This window comes from Brachyhypopomus gauderio, chromosome 11, assembly GCF_052324685.1.
Source record: "Brachyhypopomus gauderio isolate BG-103 chromosome 11, BGAUD_0.2, whole genome shotgun sequence".
Taxonomy (NCBI): domain Eukaryota; kingdom Metazoa; phylum Chordata; class Actinopteri; order Gymnotiformes; family Hypopomidae; genus Brachyhypopomus; species Brachyhypopomus gauderio.
The window spans coordinates 843280-865000 of NC_135221.1; the positions used below are offsets into that span (position 1 = coordinate 843280).

The 21721-nt window shown below is 47.7% G+C and overlaps 1 protein-coding gene across 2 annotated transcripts in view; it reads right to left on the reverse strand.

Moving 5' to 3' along the window:
- Window positions 1-21721, reverse strand: part of lingo2 (leucine rich repeat and Ig domain containing 2) — a 232399-nt gene that overhangs the window by 170820 nt on the left and 39858 nt on the right. For both annotated transcript variants that reach the window (XM_077021016.1, XM_077021017.1), the window contains exon 2: window positions 13771-13835. The gene's annotated coding sequence lies outside the window, so the exon portion shown is untranslated. The remainder of the gene's footprint in view (window positions 1-13770; window positions 13836-21721) is intronic.

Here is a 21721-nt window from a genome sequence, read left to right on the forward strand (position 1 = left end):
AGTGAGAGTAAGTGTGGGTGTAGGGTTTAGTGACAGTACAGTGTGGGTGTAGGGTTTAGTGACAGTACAGTGTGGGTGTAGGGTTTAGTGAGAGTAAGTGTGGGTGTAGGGTTTAGTGACAGTACAGTGTGGGTGTAGGGTTTAGTGACAGTACAGTGTTGGTGTAGGGTTTAGTGACAGTACAGTGTGGGTGTAGGGTTTAGTGACAGTACAGTGTGGGTGTAGGGTTTAGTGAGAGTAAGTGTGGGTGTAGGGTTTAGTGACAGTACAGTGTGGGTGTAGGGTTTAGTGAGAGTAAGTGTGGGTGTAGGGTTTAGTGACAGTACAGTGTGGGTGTAGGGTTTAGTGACAGTACAGTGTGGGTGTAGGGTTTATTCAGAGGACAGTGTGGTAAACACTAGTGCTTATGAAACAGTTTCATGCCTTTGTTCAGTTTTGCCTTGGTTCCAAAGACACAGAATAAAAAGGATTTTGGTATGAAGGATTTAAAGGTTTGGTTTAGGGCCTTAAGAAGACAATAAAGAAGTATTTTGTTTTTCTCATACTTCTTTTACTTTGTAAAGAGAAAGAAAGAAAAATAACTCTTTGTCCCTCACAGAAAAGAGACAGTAAAATAGTCCCCACTGCAAAACGTACCACAGAAGCAGAAGACCGATAATGTCTCCGAGCTACAGATGCAGTATGCGGGGAGCAGGGGGCGTGGCATGGGGGAGCAGGAGGCGTGGCCTCCTACACTCTCCTCAAAATGCCCTGCAAATCCACTTTGATGAAAAGGTGGTTTTCCATCCTCAGAACACAAGTGGGGTTGGTCCTGTCTAAATCTTATTGTCAGCACTTTTAAACAGGCTCCGGGTGGCATTAAACCTGTCTGAGTTTAAATGGAGAGTCCAGAAGACCATCGCTGACGGCTTGTGGGTGTTCGCAAGAAACAAAAAGAAAGAAAAAAGAAGAATTGAAACTTTCATTCTGCAAGAGGTTCAGGATCAGCACCATGGGACTGTCGTGGGGAGGGAGAGAGGGAGGGAGAGAGAGGGATGGAGGGAGAGGGGGAAGGAGAGAGGGATGGAGGGAGAGGGGGAGGGAGAGGGGGAGGGAGAGGGGGAGGGAGAGAGAGGGATGGAGAGAGAGGGGTGGAGGGAGAGGGGGAGAGAGAGGGATGGAGGGAGAGGGGGAGGGAGAGAGGGAGGGAGAGAGAGGGGATGGAGGGAGAGGGGTGGAGGGAGAGAGGGAGAGAGAGGGATGGAGGGAGAGGGGGAGGGAGAGAGGGAGGGAGAGAGAGGGATGGAGGGAGAGGGGGAAGGACAGAGGGATGGAGGGAGAGGGGGAGGGAGAGAGGGAGGGAGAGAGAGGGATGGAGGGAGAGGGGGAAGGACAGAGGGATGGAGGGAGAGGGGGAGGGAGAGAGGGATGGAGGGAGGGAGGGAGGGAGGGAGGGAGAGAGAGAGCCAACCCTATTTGGTGGGTAAAGTCTCTCTCCCCTGTGAGAGCACAGAGGTGTGTACTTGTTCCTGAGGGCTTCATCTTCACAGTGCCGCTCAGGCAGTTTGATCACATTAGAGCACAGAACACACTCGGTTGTCCACGACGATTAGGCATCCAGTAATAAGCTTCCTTGGCCTTTCTGAGAGATGCAGACGATTGCACACAGGAAGTGGCATTTCTGACATGCCTAGCACAGTGCTGGATGAGAGAATTCATTTATCCCCCCCCCCCCCCCCCCCCCCCCCACACACACACACACACACACACAGACGCACACACACACAGACGCACAGGCACACACACACACACACACACACACACACACACAGGCACACACACACACACAAACACACACACACACACACACACACACACACACACACATATGCCAGTGCCATTTGTTTGTCTTTTTACACTTGCTTAGAGACGGTGCTGTCATGACAACCACCCCAGACCCCCTCACTCACAACCACGTCCCCCCCACCTCTTGCAGCATCTGTGTCCACCTTACGCAGGCAGACGTGTGACATGTGGCGTGGCGTGTGCTGTGTGACACGCAGACGCTCCTGTATGTTTCTGTATGTCTGGGTCCCTCCCACAGTGGAGCAGACAGGCCGTATGGACTACGCACGCCCCCAGACGCCCCCAGACACCCCCAGATGCCCCCAGACACTCCCAGACGCCCCCAGATGCCCCCACACGCCCCCAGATGCCCTCAGACCAACAGCTGGACTCGGCTGCATCACATCTGGACAGGGCCAGGATGTGAGCTAGCGGAGGCCACGTGGCTTCATTAGCCAATAACACACTGCTACGACGGGCATGTTCCTCCGCCTGTTTGAACCACGGCAACTCATCAATCAGAGGAGTCCTTGAAAACAGGCAAGAAAGGTGACCTGTTTCTGCTGATTTGGTAACCGTTGGTAACTGTGGGACGGCCACACCGAGGTTTTGCCTTCAGTCATGTCGGTAGATGAAGTGCAAACATGAGGAGATGTGCACACACACTGCAGTGTTGTGGTGAGTCATGTCCTGAGTCTGGTGGACTTTAGGCTGTAACCCTTTGTTCGTTATGTCAGGAGGGGGAGAGGAAACAGGAAGGCTGAGAGATTGACTGTTCAATTACAACCCTGAAGGAGCTTCTGGCCACTCTGGCCTTCTACTGCATGGAGAAACAAAATGATCCCTGTGGGAGAGAAATGTCCTGCCAGAGTGCAGCAGACTTACAGGACCAGTTGCCCCATTAAAACCCTTTAGCCATTCACACACACAGCAGACAGAAAACCTTCAGCCTGAAAGGGGAGGAGATGGATCTGGTGAAAAGTCACAGACACTGGACAAGAGTCACAGACACTGGTGAAGAGTCACAGACACTGGACAAGAGTCACAGACACTCTGGTGAAGAGTCACAGACACTCTGGTGAAGAGTCACAGACACTGGACAAGAGTCACAGACACTCTGGTGAAGAGTCACAGACACTGGACAAGAGTCACAGACGCTCTGGTGAAGAGTCACAGACACTCTGGTGAAGAGTCACAGACACTGGACAAGAGTCACAGACACTCTGGTGAAGAGTCACAGACACTCTGGTGAAGAGTCACAGACACTGGACAAGAGTCACAGACACTCTGGTGAAGAGTCACAGACACTGGACAAGAGTCACAGACGCTCTGGTGAAGAGTCACAGACGCTCTGGTGAAGAGTCACAGACGCTCTGGTGAAGAGTCACCAACGCTCTGGTGAAGAGTCACAGACACTCTGGTGAAGAGTCACCAACACTCTGGTGAAGAGTCACAGACACTGGAGAAGTGTCTAAAACTGCCTGTGTCTCCTCTTTTCTCCTGTACAAGAGTCCTGTGCCCCCCCCCCCCCCCCCCCCCCCCCCCCGGGCAACCACACACAAATCATTAATATTGGACCAATTAAGAACCCAATTATATCAATACCTGGAAGACGGACATGAGGACACCAGTCCTGAACTTCTCAGACAGATGGAGATATGCGTGGGAATGTTCAGAGCAGGACAACAGAGCAGCTCAAAGTAAGAGAGGTACAGTAGGTAGCAGGGCTGATCTATCTGAACCAATCAGGAGCAGACGTACTGCTGTGGTGTCTCCATGGGTGGGCACCTCCAGAAATGTCCAATCAGAAACATCCAATCAGTCGATATATTCAACTGCTCAGAGGCCCAAGTGCTCATTTAACAAGAGAGGAACTGCTGTCAATCACATCTTATCAAAATGAGAAAGAAAGAAAGAAAGAAAGAAGTCTTATAGTCTTATTGACTTAATAAAATGACAGCCTTCAATACATGCTGCAGTGGGACTAGTGGAGCATTAATGTCCTTACGAGTGAGTCCACTGTGGTACTGCATCTCCCACCACACAGCATAGGGACAAACACACACGTGAGTGGACACACTATGTGTGTGTGTGTCTGTATGTGTGAGAGAGTGTGTGTGTGTGAGTGTGTGTGTGTGAGAGTGTGTGTTTGACTGTGTGAATGTTTGTTTGTGTGTATGTGTGTGTGTGTGTGCGCGTGTGTGTGTGTTTGTGCGTGTGTGTGTATACGTGTATGTGTGTGTGTATGTTTGTGTGTGTGTGTGTGTGTGTGTGTGTGTGTGAGGAATATTACCAGTGACATTTAGGAAAGGAAAGAAATTGATTTAAGGCACACCCACAATTTAAATCACTATGAATATCACAAGGACTATTTAACCATGTTGGGAAATGATATGTGATGATGAATAGTATCTTCATTGATGATGGATCAAGACTGCGTAGTTATGACCGTTTGGTCCAGGGACTGTAGTTACTAGGTAACTGTCCATGGTTTTGAAACACACATTTACTGTATAATGTTAATATACCACATATTGACATCATAGTAAAATAAGTCAGAATTTTATTTAATCTATTATCTACAGTTTACAGTATTGTTGAATCCTTTTAGTCTGAAAGTATGGAATTACATTACATCCACAAAACTCTTATCATTTAAGTCAGATCACATGAGTGAATATACTGGGGGCCATACTACATTAGATATAGTTATTCAGTACAATATAATAAGAAAGTGATGTAAGCATACACCACACACACACACACACAAACACACACATACACACGCACGCACGCGCGCACATACATACATACAAACACACACACACACACACACACACACACACACACACACACACACACACACACACACACACACATATACACATACACACACAAACACACACATATACACACACACAAACACACACATACACACATGCACGCGCGCGCACGCACACACACACACACACACACACACACACACACACACACACACACACTACACACATGCACGCACACACACACTACACACACACACACACACGCACGCACGCACACACACAAACACACACACACACACACTACACACGCACGCACACACACACTACACACACACACACACACACACACTCACACACACACTACACACACACTACACACACACTCACACACACACTACACACACACGCACGCACACACACACACACACACACACACACACACACTACACACACACACACACACACACACACACACACACACACACGCACGCACACACACACACACACACACTACACACACACACACTACACACACGCACGCACACACACACACACACACGACAGAAAGCATAACAGAGAGAGAGTTAGACAGTGGAGTATGGGTGGAGTGCACTGTGTGTGTAGTGTGTGTGTGTGTGTGTGTGTGAGTGTGTATATATGTTTGTGTGTGTGTGTGTGTGTGTGTGTGTTAATGTCCATCTCTGTAATGCACTTTGAGTGCTTATATTGCGTCTGTGTTTTTTCTTCAGTTTGTTCTTTTACAGGGTGTATTGTGAAAGGCCTGCAGTAGCTCTGATGTGCAAACGTCTTCACCACTGTGTGGCTATCACACACCCTCCTTACATGTGTCGTACTGCAAGGTGAAGGAAATTTATGTTAATCAATCATAATTTTCAGTATATGATTTCTTATCATGTTATCATGGTATTTTGCTCTTAAATCGTGATCAAAGGGCTGTGAGGAGCCTGTGTGAGCCCAGGTCACCAGGTGATGTGAGGAGCCTGTGTGAGCCCAGGTCACCAGGTGATGTGAGGAGCCTGTGTGAGCCCAGGTCACCAGGTGAAGTTCAGAGCACTCTGATGATCTGTAGTGTTAGTGGGTGGATCCTGTTTTAACTGCGTTCTTCCCCCTGAACTGTTCCCTACACCCACCAGCACGGCCTCTCAATCTGAGACTCATCACGACTGCAGGGGTTGGCTGAGCCCTCACCGGCGCCCCCTGGAGGCAGTGTGAGGAGTGTCAGTGTGAGGAGTGTCAGCATGAGGAGTGTCAGTGTGAGGAGTGTCAGTGTGAGGAGTGACAGCGTGAGGAGTGACAGCGTGAGGAGTGTCAGCATGAGGAGTGACATCGTGAGGAGTGACAGTGTGAGGAGTGACAGTGTGAGGAGTGTTAGCATGAGGAGTGTTAGCGTGAGGAGTGTTAGCGTGAGGAGTGTTAGCGTGAGGAGTGACAGTGTGAGGAGTGACAGTGTGAAGAGTGTCAGCGTGAGGAGTGTCAGCGTGAGGAGTGTCAGCGTGAGGAGTGACGTCGTGAGGAGTGACAGTGTGAGGAGTGACATCGTGAGGAGTGACATCGTGAGGAGTGACATCGTGAGGAGTGTTAGCGTGAGGAGTGTCAGCGTGAGGAGTGTCAGCGTGAGGAGTGACAGCATGAGGAGTGACAGCGTGAGGAGTGACAGCGTGAGGAGTGGCGTCCCTGCCGTCCCAGCAAGCTCTGAGCTCTGAGCAGCTCCCCTGGACTCTGTTCCCCTGGAGACGAGCTGCAGGTCTCACGCTGTGTCCACGACACCATGACAACAGCGTCTCTCGGCTGGGTGTAACGTGGATGGTCTATGTCCTGATGTGAGGACACGCGTCTGTGTCTGTGTCTCCCAGGGCCAGACCTAATGGGACAGTCTGTGTCTGTGTCTCCCTGGGCCAGACCTAATGGGACAGTCTGTGTCTGTGTCTCCCTGGGCCAGACCTAATAGGACAGTCTGTGTCCTACTGTCGGACTCTGTTTTATATGAAGTAATTTAATGAGCAGGAAGCCAGATAATAATGTAAAATAATATCTAAATTCCATAAACATATTCATAAACATTAAAATATAATAAAGTAACAATATAGTACAAATATAATAATATAATAAAGTAACAATATATAATAAACACAGCTGATACAGCTGATATAATGGTAAACAATAATAACCCTATAGCTGATATGTAGTATAATGTAGACCAGGGGTGCCCAATACGTGTGTGTGTGGTGTATCTACTAGTCAATCGTGAAGGAAGTGTGGGTAGATCACATGACATTAAAAAGTAGTGGATGAATGACAGGCTATCATCCATCTGCACTGACGGTTGTATTTTGATTGACATTCATGGTAGCCAATCTGACGTCTAGGGTTTGATACATGCACCCCCCCCCCCACTCAACAATCGACACCCCCCACCCCCCCGTTAACAATTGACACACACACCGCAAAAAAAGAAATTTTTTGCATTATTATAGTAGATAGATCATTTTGACTTGGTCATCTTATAAGTAGCTCGCAAGCTGGAAAGTTGTGAGCACCCCTGATGTAGATGCTTCTACAGGCTGCCTCATTTGCAACCAGCCAATCAGAGCACTGGGTCAGACACTGGGGGCGGATGCTTGGCTTTGTGTGGCTGCATTTGTGATTATACAAGGATCTGTGCTAAGACCAAAGATATAGATATGAAATATGATTTAACTTCTATTGTAACACAAGAACAAAATCATGTTATAAAAAAAATCAATGAATAATATTTCCTAACTGATAATATTATTTCTTATTAAAATGTCATTTGGCAAATTCTTTGATTCACTAAGACATCATTGTTATTTAAACTGAACTATGATCAACACTCCTAATAAAATTTTTTCATATATGTCCAATAATAATGATTCATATATGTCCAGTAATAATGATTCATATATTTCTCGATAATAATGATGCATATATTCTCTGTAAGAATGATTCATTTATTCTTGGTAGTAACAATTCATATGTTATAGTTATTCATATAATACTAGTTACAATTCTTATATTCCCAGTAATAAAAATTCATATTTTCCTTGTCTACATACACAGTGCAGTACTCGACTTATTCTGTATTATTATTCTAATATACTTATTCTAATATACTTATTCTAATGTACTTATTCTATATTCTTATTCTAATATACTTAGTCTACTTATTCTATATACTTATTCTATTCTTATTCTAAAACGTTTTCTATATTCTTATTTTATATTCTATTCTGTATTCTTACTATATATTATTCTATATTCTTAATATAAACTCACTGGCCACTTTATTAGGTACACCTTTCCAACTGCTCAATATGTCGAATCAGCCAGTCACATGGCAGCAATTCAATGTATTTAGGCATGTAAACATGACCAAGACGATCTGCTGCTGTTCAAACCGAGCATCAGAATGGGGAAGAAATGTGATTTAAGAGACTTTGAACGTGACATGGTTGTTGGTGCCAGACGGGCTGGTCTGAGTATTTCAGAAACTGCTGATCTACTGGGATTTTCACGCACAACCATCTCTAGGGTTTACAGAGAATGATCTGAAAAAGAGAAAATATCCAGTAAGTGGCAGTTGTGTGGGCACAAATGCCTTGTTGATGCCAGAGGTCAGAAGAGACTGGCCAGACTGGTTTGAGCTGTTAGAACAGCAACAGTAACTCAAATAACCAGTCGTTACAACTGGGACATGCAGAAGAGCATCTCTGAACACACAACACATCGAACCTTGAGTCTCGATTTCTGCTGTAACATTAGGATGGCAGGGTCAGAATTTGGTATCAACAACATGAAAGCATGAATCCATCCTGCCTTGTATCAATGGTTCAGGCTGGTGGTGGTGGTACAATGGTGTGGGAGATATTTTCCTGACACACTTTGGGCCCATTAGTACCAATTGAGCATTGTGTCAACGCCACAGACTACCTGAGTATTGCTGACCATGTCCTTCCCTTTATGACCACTGTGTACCCATCTTCTGAAACCTCCACTCAGACTGGTTTCTTCAACATGACAATGAGTTCACTGTACTCCAATGGTCTCCACAGTCACCAGATCTCAGTCCAATCTCTATTGGGCTTTGGGATGTGGTGGAACGGGAGATTCACCTTATGGATATGCAGCTGACAAATCTGTAGCAACTGCGTGATGTTATCATGTCAATATGGACCAGACTCTCTGATGAATGTTTCCAGTACCTTGTTGAATCTACCACAAAGGATTAAGGCAGTTCTGAAGGCAAAAGGGGGTCTAACTGTATGAAGTTGGTGGTCTGTAAGAAGGTGGTGGTCTGTATGAAGGTGACAGTCTGTATGAAGGTGACAGTCTGTATAAAGGTGGTGGTCTATATGAAGTTTGCGGTCTGTATGAAGGTGGTGGTCTGTATGAATGTGTTGGTCTGTATGAAGGTGGTGGTCTGTATGAAGGTGACAGTCTGTATGAAGGTGGTGGTCTGTATGAAGGTGGTGGTGGTCTGTATGAAGGTGACAGTCTGTATGAAGGTGGTGGTCTGTATGAAGGTGGTGGTCTGTATGAAGGTGACAGTCTGTATGAAGGTGGTGGTCTGTATGAAGGTGGTGGTCTGTATGAGACAAAGCAGGAGGAATTGCTAGCAGTACAGACACTGGTACGCAGTAGTAAATAAGTGCCAGGATCCGTCTCGCTCCTCAGCACAAAGACACATTATGTGCTGGGTTGTTGTGGGTCTGGGCCAATCTAACAGCTTTTCTCCAGCTTCCTGTCTGTCGGCAGAGGAAAGAGGAGCTCAGGAGGGAGCGACTGCAAACACGGGGGGATGTATTTCTGTGTGACCCATCATGACCTCATCCCTTCTCAGTGGCAGATGGATGGATCATGCCCCCTCCTCACGCCCTTCCTGTGTGGATGGCAACCCAGCAGTGTCAGTGGTGTGTTGGGGCAGACATGGGGCAGAGCTCACGAGAGGAACCCACAGACACATCTGTGCTCCCCTCTCTGGAACAGCAGAGCGCTGTGAACTAAAAATAAAACCTCTTGTGGGAAAGGTGCTGTGCTTGATGAAGGTCTCATTGAGAGATTGAGAGAGAGAGAGAGATAGTGAGAGAGAGAGAGAGAGAGATAGTGAGAGAGAGAGAGAGATAAACATTTAAACTAAAAGCCCAGAGAAAACGTGGGTTCCTATGTGATGAGACAGATAAAATAGTTCAGATAGTAAAAGGAAAATGACAAATAAGGGATAAACATGGTGTGTCTGGAGATTCTGACTGTGATTTATTACACAGCTAAAACAGGCCTGTACCAACTAGAGCAGCAGCGAGAGTGTGTGGTTTACTGAACGGATAATACTGTGGTCGGGCACAGAAAGGAGGGTAAACAACAGTAAAAACAGTATGACTTGTGTTGATGAAGGGTTATACTCAGTTCTAAAAAACAACAAAGATAATTCAATCTTATTCCATACATTTGATGTGTGCTTTCAAAGAGAAGCACTCTTGTTAAACTGCACCAATTCTGCTCTGAGTGCATGAATTATTAATCATGTCCAACCATTCCAGGCTTCAAGGCTGGGAGTGTGGCTGGCGGGTGCACATGCTGTGTGTGTGTGTGTGTGTGTGTGTGTGTGTGTGTGTGTGTGTGCGTGTGTGTGCTGGCGTGTGTGTGTGTGCTGCGTGTGCAGGCGTGTGTGCATGCTGGCATGTGTGCGTGCTGGGGTATGTGTGTGTGTGTGTGTGTGTGTGCGTGTGCTGTATGTGTGTGTGTGCTGCGTGTGCATGTGCTGTATGTGTGTGTGTGCTGGCGTGTGTGTGTGCTGTATGTGTGTGTGTGTGCTGCATGTGTGTGCTGTATGTGTGCATGTGCTGTATGTGTGCGTGTGCAGTATGTGTGCGTGTGCTGGTGTGTGTGCTTTATGTGTGCGTATGCTGTATGTGTGTGTGTGCTGGGGTGTGTGTGTGCTGTATGTGTGCGTGTGCTGCATGCGTGTGCTGTATGTGTGTGTGTGCTGGCGTGTGTGTGTGCTGTATGTGTGTGTGTGCTGCATGTGTGTGCTGTATGTGTGCGTGTGCTGTATGTGTGCGTGTGCAGGCGTGTGTGTGCTTTATGTGTGCGTGTGCTGTATGTGTGCATGTGCTGGCGTGTGCGTGTGCTGTATGTGTGCGTGTGCTGGTGTGTGCTGGCGTGTGTGTGTGCTGTATGTGTGCTGGCGTGTGTGTGTGCTGTATGTGTGCGTGTGCTGCGTGTGCTGGCGTGTGCGTGTGCTGTATGTGTGAGTGTGCTGCATGCGTGTGCTGTATGTGTGCATGTGCTGGCGTGTGTGTGTGCTGGCGTGTGTGTGTGCTGTATGTGTGTGTGTGTGCTGTATGTGTGTGTGTGCTGGTGTGTGTGTGTGCTGTATGTGTGTGTGTGCTGGCGTGTGTGTGTGCTGGATGTGTGCTGGCGTGTGTGTGTGCTGTATGTGTGTGTGTGCTGGCGTGTTTGTGCGCTGTATGTGTGCGTGTGCTGGTGTGTGCGTGTGCTGTATGTGTGTGTGTGCTGGCGTGTGTGTGTGCTGGATGTGTGCTGGCGTGTGTGTGTGCTGTATGTGTGCATGTGCTGTATGTGTGCGTGTGCTGTATGTGTGTGTGTGTGGTGTGCTGTATGTGTGCGTGTGCTGTATGTGTGTGTGTGCTGGCGTGTGCTGTATGTGTGTGTGTGTGGTGTGCTGGCGTGTGTGTGTGCTGTATGTGTGTATGTGCTGGCGTGTGCATGTGCTGCATGTGTGTGTGTGTGGTGTGCTGGCGTGTGCGTGTGCTGTATGTGTGTGTGTGTGGTGTGCTGGCGTGTGCGTGTGTTGTATGTGTGCATGTGCGTGTGCTGTATGTGTGTGTGTGCTGGCGTGTGTGTGTGCTGTATGTGTGTGTGTGCTAGCGTGTGCGTGTGCTGTATGTGTGTGTGTGCTGGCGTGTGCGTGTGCTGTATGTGTGTGTGTGTGGTGTGCTGGCGTGTGCTGTATGTGTGCGTGTGCTGGCGTGTGCATGTGCTGTATGTGTGCGTGTGCTGGCGTGTGCGTGTGCTGGCGTGTGCGTGTGCTGTATGTGTGCGTGTGCTTGCGTGTGCTGTATGTGCGTGTGCATGTGCTATATGTGTGTGTGTGTGGTGTGCTGGCGTGTGCTGTATGTGTGCGTGTGCTGGCGTGTGCATGTGCTGTATGTGTGCGTGTGCTGGCGTGTGCGTGTGCTGTATGTGTGCGTGTGCTGGCGTGTGCGTGTGCTGTATGTGTGCGTGTGCTTGCGTGTGCTGTATGTGCGTGTGCATGTGCTGTATGTGTGCGTGTGCTGGCGTGTGCGTGTGCTGTATGTGTGCGTGTGCTGGCGTGTGCGTGTGTAGTATGTGTGCGTGTGCTGGCGTGTGCGTGTGCTGTATGTGTGCGTGTGCTGGCATGTGCGTGTGCTGTATGTGTGCGTGTGCTGGCGTGTGCGTGTGCTGTATGTGTGCGTGTGCTGGCGTGTGCGTGTGTTGTATGTGTGCGTGTGCTGGCGTGTGCGTGTCTGGTATGTGTGCGAGTGCTGGCGTGTGCGTGTGCTGTATGTGTGCGAGTGCTGGCGTGTGCGTGTGCTGGCGTGTGCGTGTGCTGGCGTGTGTGTGTGCTGGCGTGAGGGGTCCCTGCTTCTGCACGTGTTCCCACGTCTGTTATTAGACACGCTGGCAATATTGTTCCATTTCTCTCTGACAAACTCACCACTGATGATCATGGATATTATACTTTATGACATGCTTTCATTCAGACCCAGGGTTAATGCTTCTTTATGGCAATATTATAGTGTATTAAAATAATGCTTTTTATGCCAGCAAGATTTATTTTCTTTGGGTTAATATGCATTTATTTAATATCCAAGCCTCAGGCTTCTCATTGGCCAGGACATCCCCCACTGATGTGTCACACGGCACATGTGCCCCAGTGATCCCAGTATTACCAGTGCTTATCTCTCTGGGTGCACTGGGATTATTGTGGACTGGGATTATTGTGGACTGGGATTATTGTGGACTGGGATTACTGTGTACTGGGATTACTGTGTACTGGGATTATTGTGGACTGGGATTACTGTGTACTGGGATTATTGTGGACTGGGATTACTGTGGACTGGGATTACTGTGTACTGGGATTATTGTGGACTGGGATTACTGTGGACTGGGATTACTGTGTACTGGGATTACTGTGGACTGGGATTATGGTGGACTGGGATTATTGTGGACTGGGATTATTGTGGACTGGGATTACTGTGGACTGGGATTACTGTGGACTGGCTCCATCTCTCAGACTATGTGCATGAGAATGTTGTGGAGCAGCGTGACAGGAAGTAAGCCCACCATGTTGTCATGGCAATGTGAGGAACTGGTCTGCAATAATTCAATCCCATGATTCCCTGCGTGGCTGTGCCATGTGTGCTGCTGCTGCACAGCTTCTCTGTGACCTTGTGCGACCTTTCGCGACCTTGTGCGACCTTTCGCGACCTTGTGTGACTCTGGAGGAGCAGGTGTGTGAACTACGTTTCACAGACACAGAGCTGCTGGTAAACATGCGCTGTGGTCCAGGTGAGGATGAATCACCTGCTGAAGTAAACACACACCGCGCTCATTTCGCTTCTGCCATTCAGCCCACAATCATCATTCATCAGCACTCTTATTAATGTGTGTGTGTGTGTGTGTGTGTGTGTGTGTGTGTGTGACCAACGAGGCTACAGAACTGAAGAAACCTTCCCATAAATGACACGCAATCTTAAACACTTATTTCTGTTTTCTACATGTGAGACGGTTAATGCTTTCTGAAGTTAAGACAGACTGCCTTCCTGCATGGTAGTTAAGCAGGGCTGTGAAACATGAACGTCTTAATGGAGCCGTAGGGGTTGTGGGGGTTTACTACACTCTGAGTGTGTTTGCACATCCCACTAGATGTTTTTATTCATGATTTTCTGCCCCAAGATTCCTGTAGCAGTTCCAACGTGGCTGGCTCCCACAGTCTCTCTGCTCTCTCTCTCTCCGCCAATGGACAATCAGTGAAAATGGTGCTATCAAACATGTAATAAAGCAGTCTAGCATGTAACACCACCTCCACAATGAGCCCACAGAGACAACCACCCTCACATAACGTCACGGAGCCACTCACCACATAAACCCTCCGTGTGCTGCTGCAGGTGACATAGCCAGGGGGCGACAGAGAGCATCCATGACCTGCAGAGGTGAGAGAGAGAGAGTGAGGAAGAGAAAGAGAGAGGAAGAGTGTGAGGAACTGAAGCACAGCCTAACCCTCTTCATTAGCATCACATCGACGGCCAGCTGGGCGGTACAGCCAGCAGTTCAGCTCCGCCCACTGACCCGCAACCATGGAAGCAGCCGTGTTACAGTTACTGGGGAAGAAAGAGGCGGAGTCTGATTATTGAAATGGAATCACTGAGGCATGGCAGGAGGGTTGCCATTCAGTTCCACTCTGATCCCTCATTACTGCAGCAGGGTCAACCATGCCACACAGAAAACCTCAGCTTGGGGTAGATTGGCTCAAGTCAAGGGTGTTGATAACATAGTGGGCGCATGAAACAGCATTTCAGAGGTGTGTTTCAGAAATGTTTTAGAGACGTGTTTCAGACGTGTTTCAGAGATGTTCCAGCCGTGTTTCAGACGTGTTTCAGTGATGTGTTTCAGAGATGTTCCAGTTGTGTTTTAGATGTGTTTCAGCTGTGTTTCAGACGTGTTTCAGAGGTGTGTTTCAGAGATGTGTTTCAGACGTGTTTCATACGTCTTTCAGCTGTGTTTCAGACGTGTTTCAGAGATGTTCCAGCTGTGTTTTAGATGTGTTTCAGAAATGTTTCAGATGTGTTTCAGCTGTGTTTCAGACATGTTTTAGATGTGTTTCAGACATGTTTCAGCTGTGTTTTAGACGTGTTTCAGAAATGGTTCAGACGTGTTTCAGACATGTTTCAGAGATGAGTGTCAGAGCCGTGTTTCAGACGTTTTTCTTTGTTTGGTTGATTAGCTGTTTGATTGCACTGTAGAAGTTGTTGTTTGCTTGCACTTTATACGTTTACAGGGACAGAGAGGCGGAGAGAGCTGATATTAGAATTCATATTTCAGCAGCACAGTTGTGGGACACAACGTCCCAGATGCCAGCAGAGTTCGGCTAATATGAGCTTCAGCATTATTGCTTCTGCCAGAGTGCGTGATGATGCAGGAGGTGGTGACACAGGGCAGATGGAGCATGTGCCACACCAGTGGCCCCTGTACTCCACCACACTCCACCTGCACCCCACCACATCACTCTTCTCCAAACATCCATAACTGCTGCATTTTGTATGCCCACAAAGTATCAGAAAATGAAACAATAAACAAGGGTTGGGAACAAGTCCTCAAGAGCTGCTTGTGCACGTAGAGCTCACCAGGCCGTGGTACTGGGACGGCCCCTGAGAAGTGTGTGTTAGTGCCCAGGGGCCACGGTGTTGGGCCCAAAGGGATTGGCTGTGTCTTTGTGTTTCTGTGTCAAAAAGGGGCCCAGGTGAGTTTAAAGACCAACCTGACAATCTAAGGTCACAGAACGACCCAAGTGACCCCATGACTCATGACCCATCACCCCATGACTCACGACCCCAGTCACCCCGTGACTCACGACCCCAGTCACCCCGTGACTCACGACCCCAGTCACCCCATGACTCTGATGCGGACATGTGAACCAGAGTGATCACGCCTCCCCCGCCTTGAGAAGTAAGAGGTGGTGTGATTACGAGGGCGGCAATCAGAAGGCGATATGAACCTGCAGTGGTGTTTTATGTTTCACTGTCAGAGAGACATGAGCCAGCAAAACACGTTATGGAGGAAAATCAAATATCCTGCAGAGCAGAGGACAGGACAGCGAGAGAGCAGGACAACGACAGAGCAGGACATTGATAATGAAAGAGAGAGAGAGAGAGAGAGAGAGATAGCGAGGGAGAGAAAGAGGGGGAGGGAGAGAGAAGGAGAGAGGGAGGGAAAGAGAGGGAGAGAGAGTAGGAACCTTGTGATGGTGAGTGAATATCTATTCATGTGTATTTATTCATTAATGTGTCTGTGTGCTGAATACATAATTTCTCTGTGTGCATGGATGTGAGATGATGTGTGTGTGGGTGGATGTGTGTGTGGGTGGATGTGTGTGTGTGTGTATGCATGTGTGTGTCTCACATGGCACTGAGAAAGTATTCACCAATGTATTCTAAACACTATCAAGGTCACTTACACACACGCACACACACACATGTACACACACACATATATACACACACACGTACACACACGTATACACACACACACATACACACACACACACACACACACACACAGACACCACACACACATACACATATACACACACAGACACACACACACGTACACGCACACACACACGCACATACATACACATATACACACACAAACACACACACACACACACACACACACACACACACACACACGCACATACATACACAGACACACATACACAGACACACACATACACACATACACACACACATACATACACACACACACACACCCATACACACACATACACATACACACACACACATATACACCACACACACACACACATACACATACACACACACACATATACACCACACACACACACACATACACCACACACACACACACGTACACACACACACACACACACACGTACACACACACACACGTACACAAACACACACACACACGTAGCAGAGTGGTGTGGTGTGTTATTATGTGTTAAGTGGAGGTTGCTGCTACTCCCTGTCATCTGCAGGATCAGACCCAGCAGGCCTGTCCACAACATGTAGTGTGTGTGTGTGTGTGTGTGTGTGTGTGTGTGTGTGTGTGTGTGTGTGTGTACGTGTGTGTGTGTGTGTGTGTGTGTGTGTGTGTGTGTACGTGTGTGTGTGTGTGTGTGTGTGTGTGTGTATGTGTATGTGTGTGTGGTGTGTGTGTGTGGTGTATATGTGTGTGTGTATGGGTGTGTATGTGTGTGTCTGTGTATGTGTGTCTGTGTATGTATGTGCGTGTGTGTGTGTGTTTGTGTGTGTGTGTTTGTGTGTGTATATGTGTATGTATGTGCGTGTGTGTGTGCGTGTACGTGTGTGTGCGTGTGTGTTTGTGTGTGTATATTTGTATGTGTGTGTGGTGTCTGTGTATGTATGTGTGTGTGTATGTGTGTGCAGTGACATTATCTTTGCTCTTTCATGTCTGTAACTGCTACACCTTTATGGTGGAGTACTTAGTTCTAATCCAACATATAAACCACTCCTACAGCCATTCAGCTGGAGGTGGGAGCTATGGCAACATGGATGCCCCGCCCCCAGGGTTGGCATTGCCTGGTGCCCACAAATCAGGAGAGTGAGGGAGTGATAGTAAAGGAGTGAGAGTGAGAGAGTGAGGGAGTGATAGTAAGGGAGTGAGAGAGATTCACATCGTCATGAATCTCCAGCCATTTCCAGCACTGGGGAGAACATGGAATCCTCCCTATCGCTCTACACCACCTCCCTCTCTCCCTCCCTCTCTTCCTCCCTCTTTCTCTCTCTTTTTCTCTCTCCCCCCTCTTTCCTCTTTCTGTCTCTGTCCTGTAAATCGTCAGCCCGTGAGCATACACATTGCTAGAGGAAACACTCTTGGCATGGCTGGTAAATTTGTATCCTCAGAGGGAGTGTGTGATTGTGTGTGTGTGTGTGTGTGTGTGTGTGTGTGTGTGTGTGTGTGTGTGTGTGTGTGTGATTGTGTGTGTGTGTGTGTGTGTGAGAGAGAGAGAGAGAGAGAGAGCATGCCTCCGATGTCCCCTAGTGACTTGTGTCTGGGGCTGAACCCTCCAGCTTTGACATGTTAAATTAACATAGAAACATGATGAGGTGCCGTTTCACCATCCTGAGGAAGATGATGGTGAAGAAGTGTACCTGGGAAGACCTGCTCCTTACACCACTGCTGTAGAAGAGCAGGTATCTCTGGTGTCTAGGTGGAGGATGGACCTGCCTGTCCATCCACACACACACAACCACCCATACACACACATCCACCCCCACACACACATCCAACCACCCACACACACAACCACCCACAAACACACATTCATCCACACACACACAACCACCCATACACACACATCCATCCACCCACACACACACACAACCACACACACACACAACCACCCACACACACACATTCATCCACACACACACAACCACCCACACACACACATTCATCCACGCACACACAACCACCCACACACACACACACAACCACCCACATACACACATCCATCCACACACACACATCCACCCACACACACACACATTCATCCACACACACACAACCACCCACACACACACACATCATCCCACAGCCATGCACACACACTCATATACACACAGAGGTGCCTGTGTGCATGTGTGTGTGCATGTGTGTGTATGAGTGTGTCTCACATGAGGTGGCTTGTAGGTGGTGAGCACGGCCCTGAGCCTTAGGGTTAGGGTTACATTGAGGGTGAGGGTTAGAGTTAGGGTTAGGGTGAGGGTTAGGATTAGGATTACAGTGAGGGTGATGCTTAGGGTTACGATTAGGGTTAGGGTGAGGATTTATGTGAAACTGTATGTAAAACTGGATCTGAAACGGAATGTAAAACTGGATCTGAACCAGAATACCTTCGGTGTTCTGTCATCAAGCCTGTAGTGAATATATAGAGCAGATAAACACAGCAGATACAAGGTGTAGTAGAACTAGACCTCAATCAAATGCAACCAATGTCAATGTTGTGTTAATTGAGACATGAGCTAGTTTTCAGTAAATCCTCATGAGGACGGTGGAGGTGCTAACGAGATCAACGTGGTCCCTGTGGAATCTGGAGACGCGTTCCAGCCTGGCTGGGATGTTTAGATTGGAATACAGGACACTGCAAACAGGATACAGGACACTGCAACCAGGATACAGGACACTGCAACCAGGATACAGGACACTGCTTCAAACCTCCCTAACGTCCCTGCAGCCTGATCAGATCAACGCCAGAAGCTCAGCGTGCATGAGCCCCATGTGAGTGTGGCCGGAACAACCACGGACACACATGGCATGCAAGAAAGTTGCCATTTAAGTTTCTTAGAAAAATTTGTGCAGTTTAAATGAGAAAGTTGTGTAATGTGATATTGATTGACTGGAAAACACTTGGAAAGTGCTTCAGCAGGGACGATGTGAAGACGTCTGTCCTCACACTCTAATGCAGAAGAAGACAAGGACTCCACAGGAAGGAGAGACGTTGGCTGGTTTATATCAGCTACCATCATTAGTGATTTATGAAGTGCTGCGTTACAGATCAGTGTGAGAGCTTCATGCTATGACCAGTTTTCATTCTTTCTTCTTGTACTTTTGACATGTTGTTAATTAAAGAGCAACCGAACAGCTGGAGTTAGAAAGAGCTGAACAGGTTCCAGGGTCCTGCTTCATGAGCTCACAGATAGATCGTTTTAATTTTTTAAGTTTTTCTGGTGTGTGTAATTGCATGACCACTGTGTCTTCTGGATTAGGTGAGTGTGAACACACTGATTTATGGTGCTGCAGACTCATTTTTAAAAACAAGAATGCTGACTCTTACATAACATGCCGCCCGGCTCTAATATATTGCTGCGTTTGATTCCGTGGTTATTAAATGAGCACTGCTTTGCTGGAACATTATGCAATTCCTAACAATATTAATAATTTCTCAGGCTGAATCACAGCCAATATGGCCATATTTTATGTGTCAAATTCTAGTGTAATAGAATAATCAAGCACTAAACTTATACACTCATTTAGATTCTTCATCTTTCTTTTCTCTTGAGACGAGGAGAGAGAAGAATGAAATCAATGTCAAAAAAATAATTACTTGGATAATTATAGCAATGATGCAATTAAGGCAGTTTAGCCTGAAGGCCAGGTGGAGTGGGTGGAGCAGGTGGAGTGGGTGGAGCAGGTATAGTGGGAGGAGCAAGTGGAGTGGGTGGAGCAGGTATAGTGGGAGGAGCAAGTGGAGTGGGTGGAGCAGGTGTTGTGGGAGGAGCAGGTGTTGTGGGAGGAGCAGGTGTAGTGGGTGGAGCAGGTGTTGTGGGAGGAGCAGGTGTAGTGGGTGGAGCAGGTGTAGTGGGAGGAGCATGTGTAGTGGGAGGAGCATGTGTAGTGGGTGTAGTGGGTGGAGCAGGTGTAGTGGGAGGAGCAGGTGTAGTGGGTGGAGCAGGTGGAGTGGGTGGAGCACAGTCCTGCTGTTCTGAAGGCCCTCATCTGTTTTTCTCTTTAAATGCAAATGCACCAAGCAACAGACCCGCAAGTGCCATTTGTAGAGCTTGCAATTAAAATGCTTTCTCTTTCTTCCTTTATCTCTCTCTCTCCTTTCAATCCCGTTGCTTGTTAAAGGCACAGAAAACCTCCAACAAAGAAATAAAAAAATTGCTGTTGACAAGATGAAGGCACGATAGACCAGCACTGAATGGCTGATGATGGAATGTATTCTGGCCTATTCTGTCAGATCCAGCTGAAACAGAAGGTGTGGTGTGTTGTCCAGGCCCAGGGAGTCACCACTTAGACGTGTGGAGATACCACTGGTGTGGAGAGATCACTGGTGTGGAGATACCACTAGTGTGGTGAGATCACTAGTGTGGAGAGATCACTAGTGTGGTGAGATCACTAGTGTGGAGATACCACTAGTGTGGTGAGATCACTAGTGTGGAGAGATCACTAGTGTGGTGAGATCACTAGTGTGGAGAGATCACTAGTGTGGTGAGATCACTAGTGTGGAGAGATCTACCTCTGCTCTGGCTCACCAAGCCGGTCTGCTGCTGTGCACTCAAAGTAAAGAGAGTTGTGATACAACAGCGCAGGTGCAGAACGATGTTAGACTGAGGCCACATGACTAATGGAGTGACATACGAGACTATAAACATAGTGTGTGAGTGTTTGCAGTAAACACACATGAGCGCCGCCCTGCTGGGTGTTTCACTGCGGTGCAGTGGCAGAATACTTTCTGTTCATGTTGATAGCAGCCCAGATAGCAGCAGACTGTGTGGCTGTGGTTGATAACAGATGCCACTCAGCTCTCCCAGTACCAGTGTGTGCGTGCAGGCTCACATCGCCCAGAGCTGTGGAGACCAGCTCACCTGAAGTCTGCGTTATGATTGACATTATCAACTACCAATCACTGAGAGACCAGAGTTCTACATCATGTGAGGGGACATTACAGTGGTGATAACAGCAATTACAGCAAAACTAGATCACACACGTTCCCTCTCAGTCCGTCCTGAAGCTGTGAAGTTTGGAGTGGCTCTACAGTGTGAAGTAACTCAACTGCAAATGTGCAAAAATGCAGAATTAGACCAGGATGGAGTTCGTTAAGCTGTGGCCATGTTGCGGTTTTATTGTGGATATGCACATGTTGTGGGCGTGTTCAGCATAGCAGACTGACACGACAACCAATGACACGTCGACCAATGACATTTCCTATACAAACACAGTACCTCCAGCATGCTGTCATAGAACTGTGTGTTTATGCTATTCTAGTCCTCTAATTAAACTACAAACTATGTCCAGGTTGTCTTGTCAGAACAGTGATGTCCCCAGTCAGCATTGCTGGGCCTGTGAGATCTTACATAAACTCCCAGCGCTCCCTCCTGTCATGGAATCAGAGCGTTTCATCACGACTGAAGCTCTCATATTTAAAACTCATTCCCAGCTCAAATGTATTTTGGTTTCCAGATTTTCAACCCTCAAACAGAACTGTGATGGAGCAGAGAAGGTTTTGCTAGCGCTGCTGAACAATGCCCTGGTGTTTGGGCCTCTGTGTTAGGACTCAATGTGATTGGCCTTTATGTGGATTTAATTACATGTCATTACAGGTGGAGTCATTCTGAAGTGGAGGTGATCCTGGAAATTACTGAAGTCTGAATTCTATCCACACGTGCAACTCTACTCACTCTGACTGTTTTCTGACAAACCCCTGGCCAGCCAGTCGCCATCGAGCTGATCATGTGTTTGCATAAGCGAGACCATGTCAATAAAAATGAACCATATTTCATAGCAGAGCTGATGACGGGGTA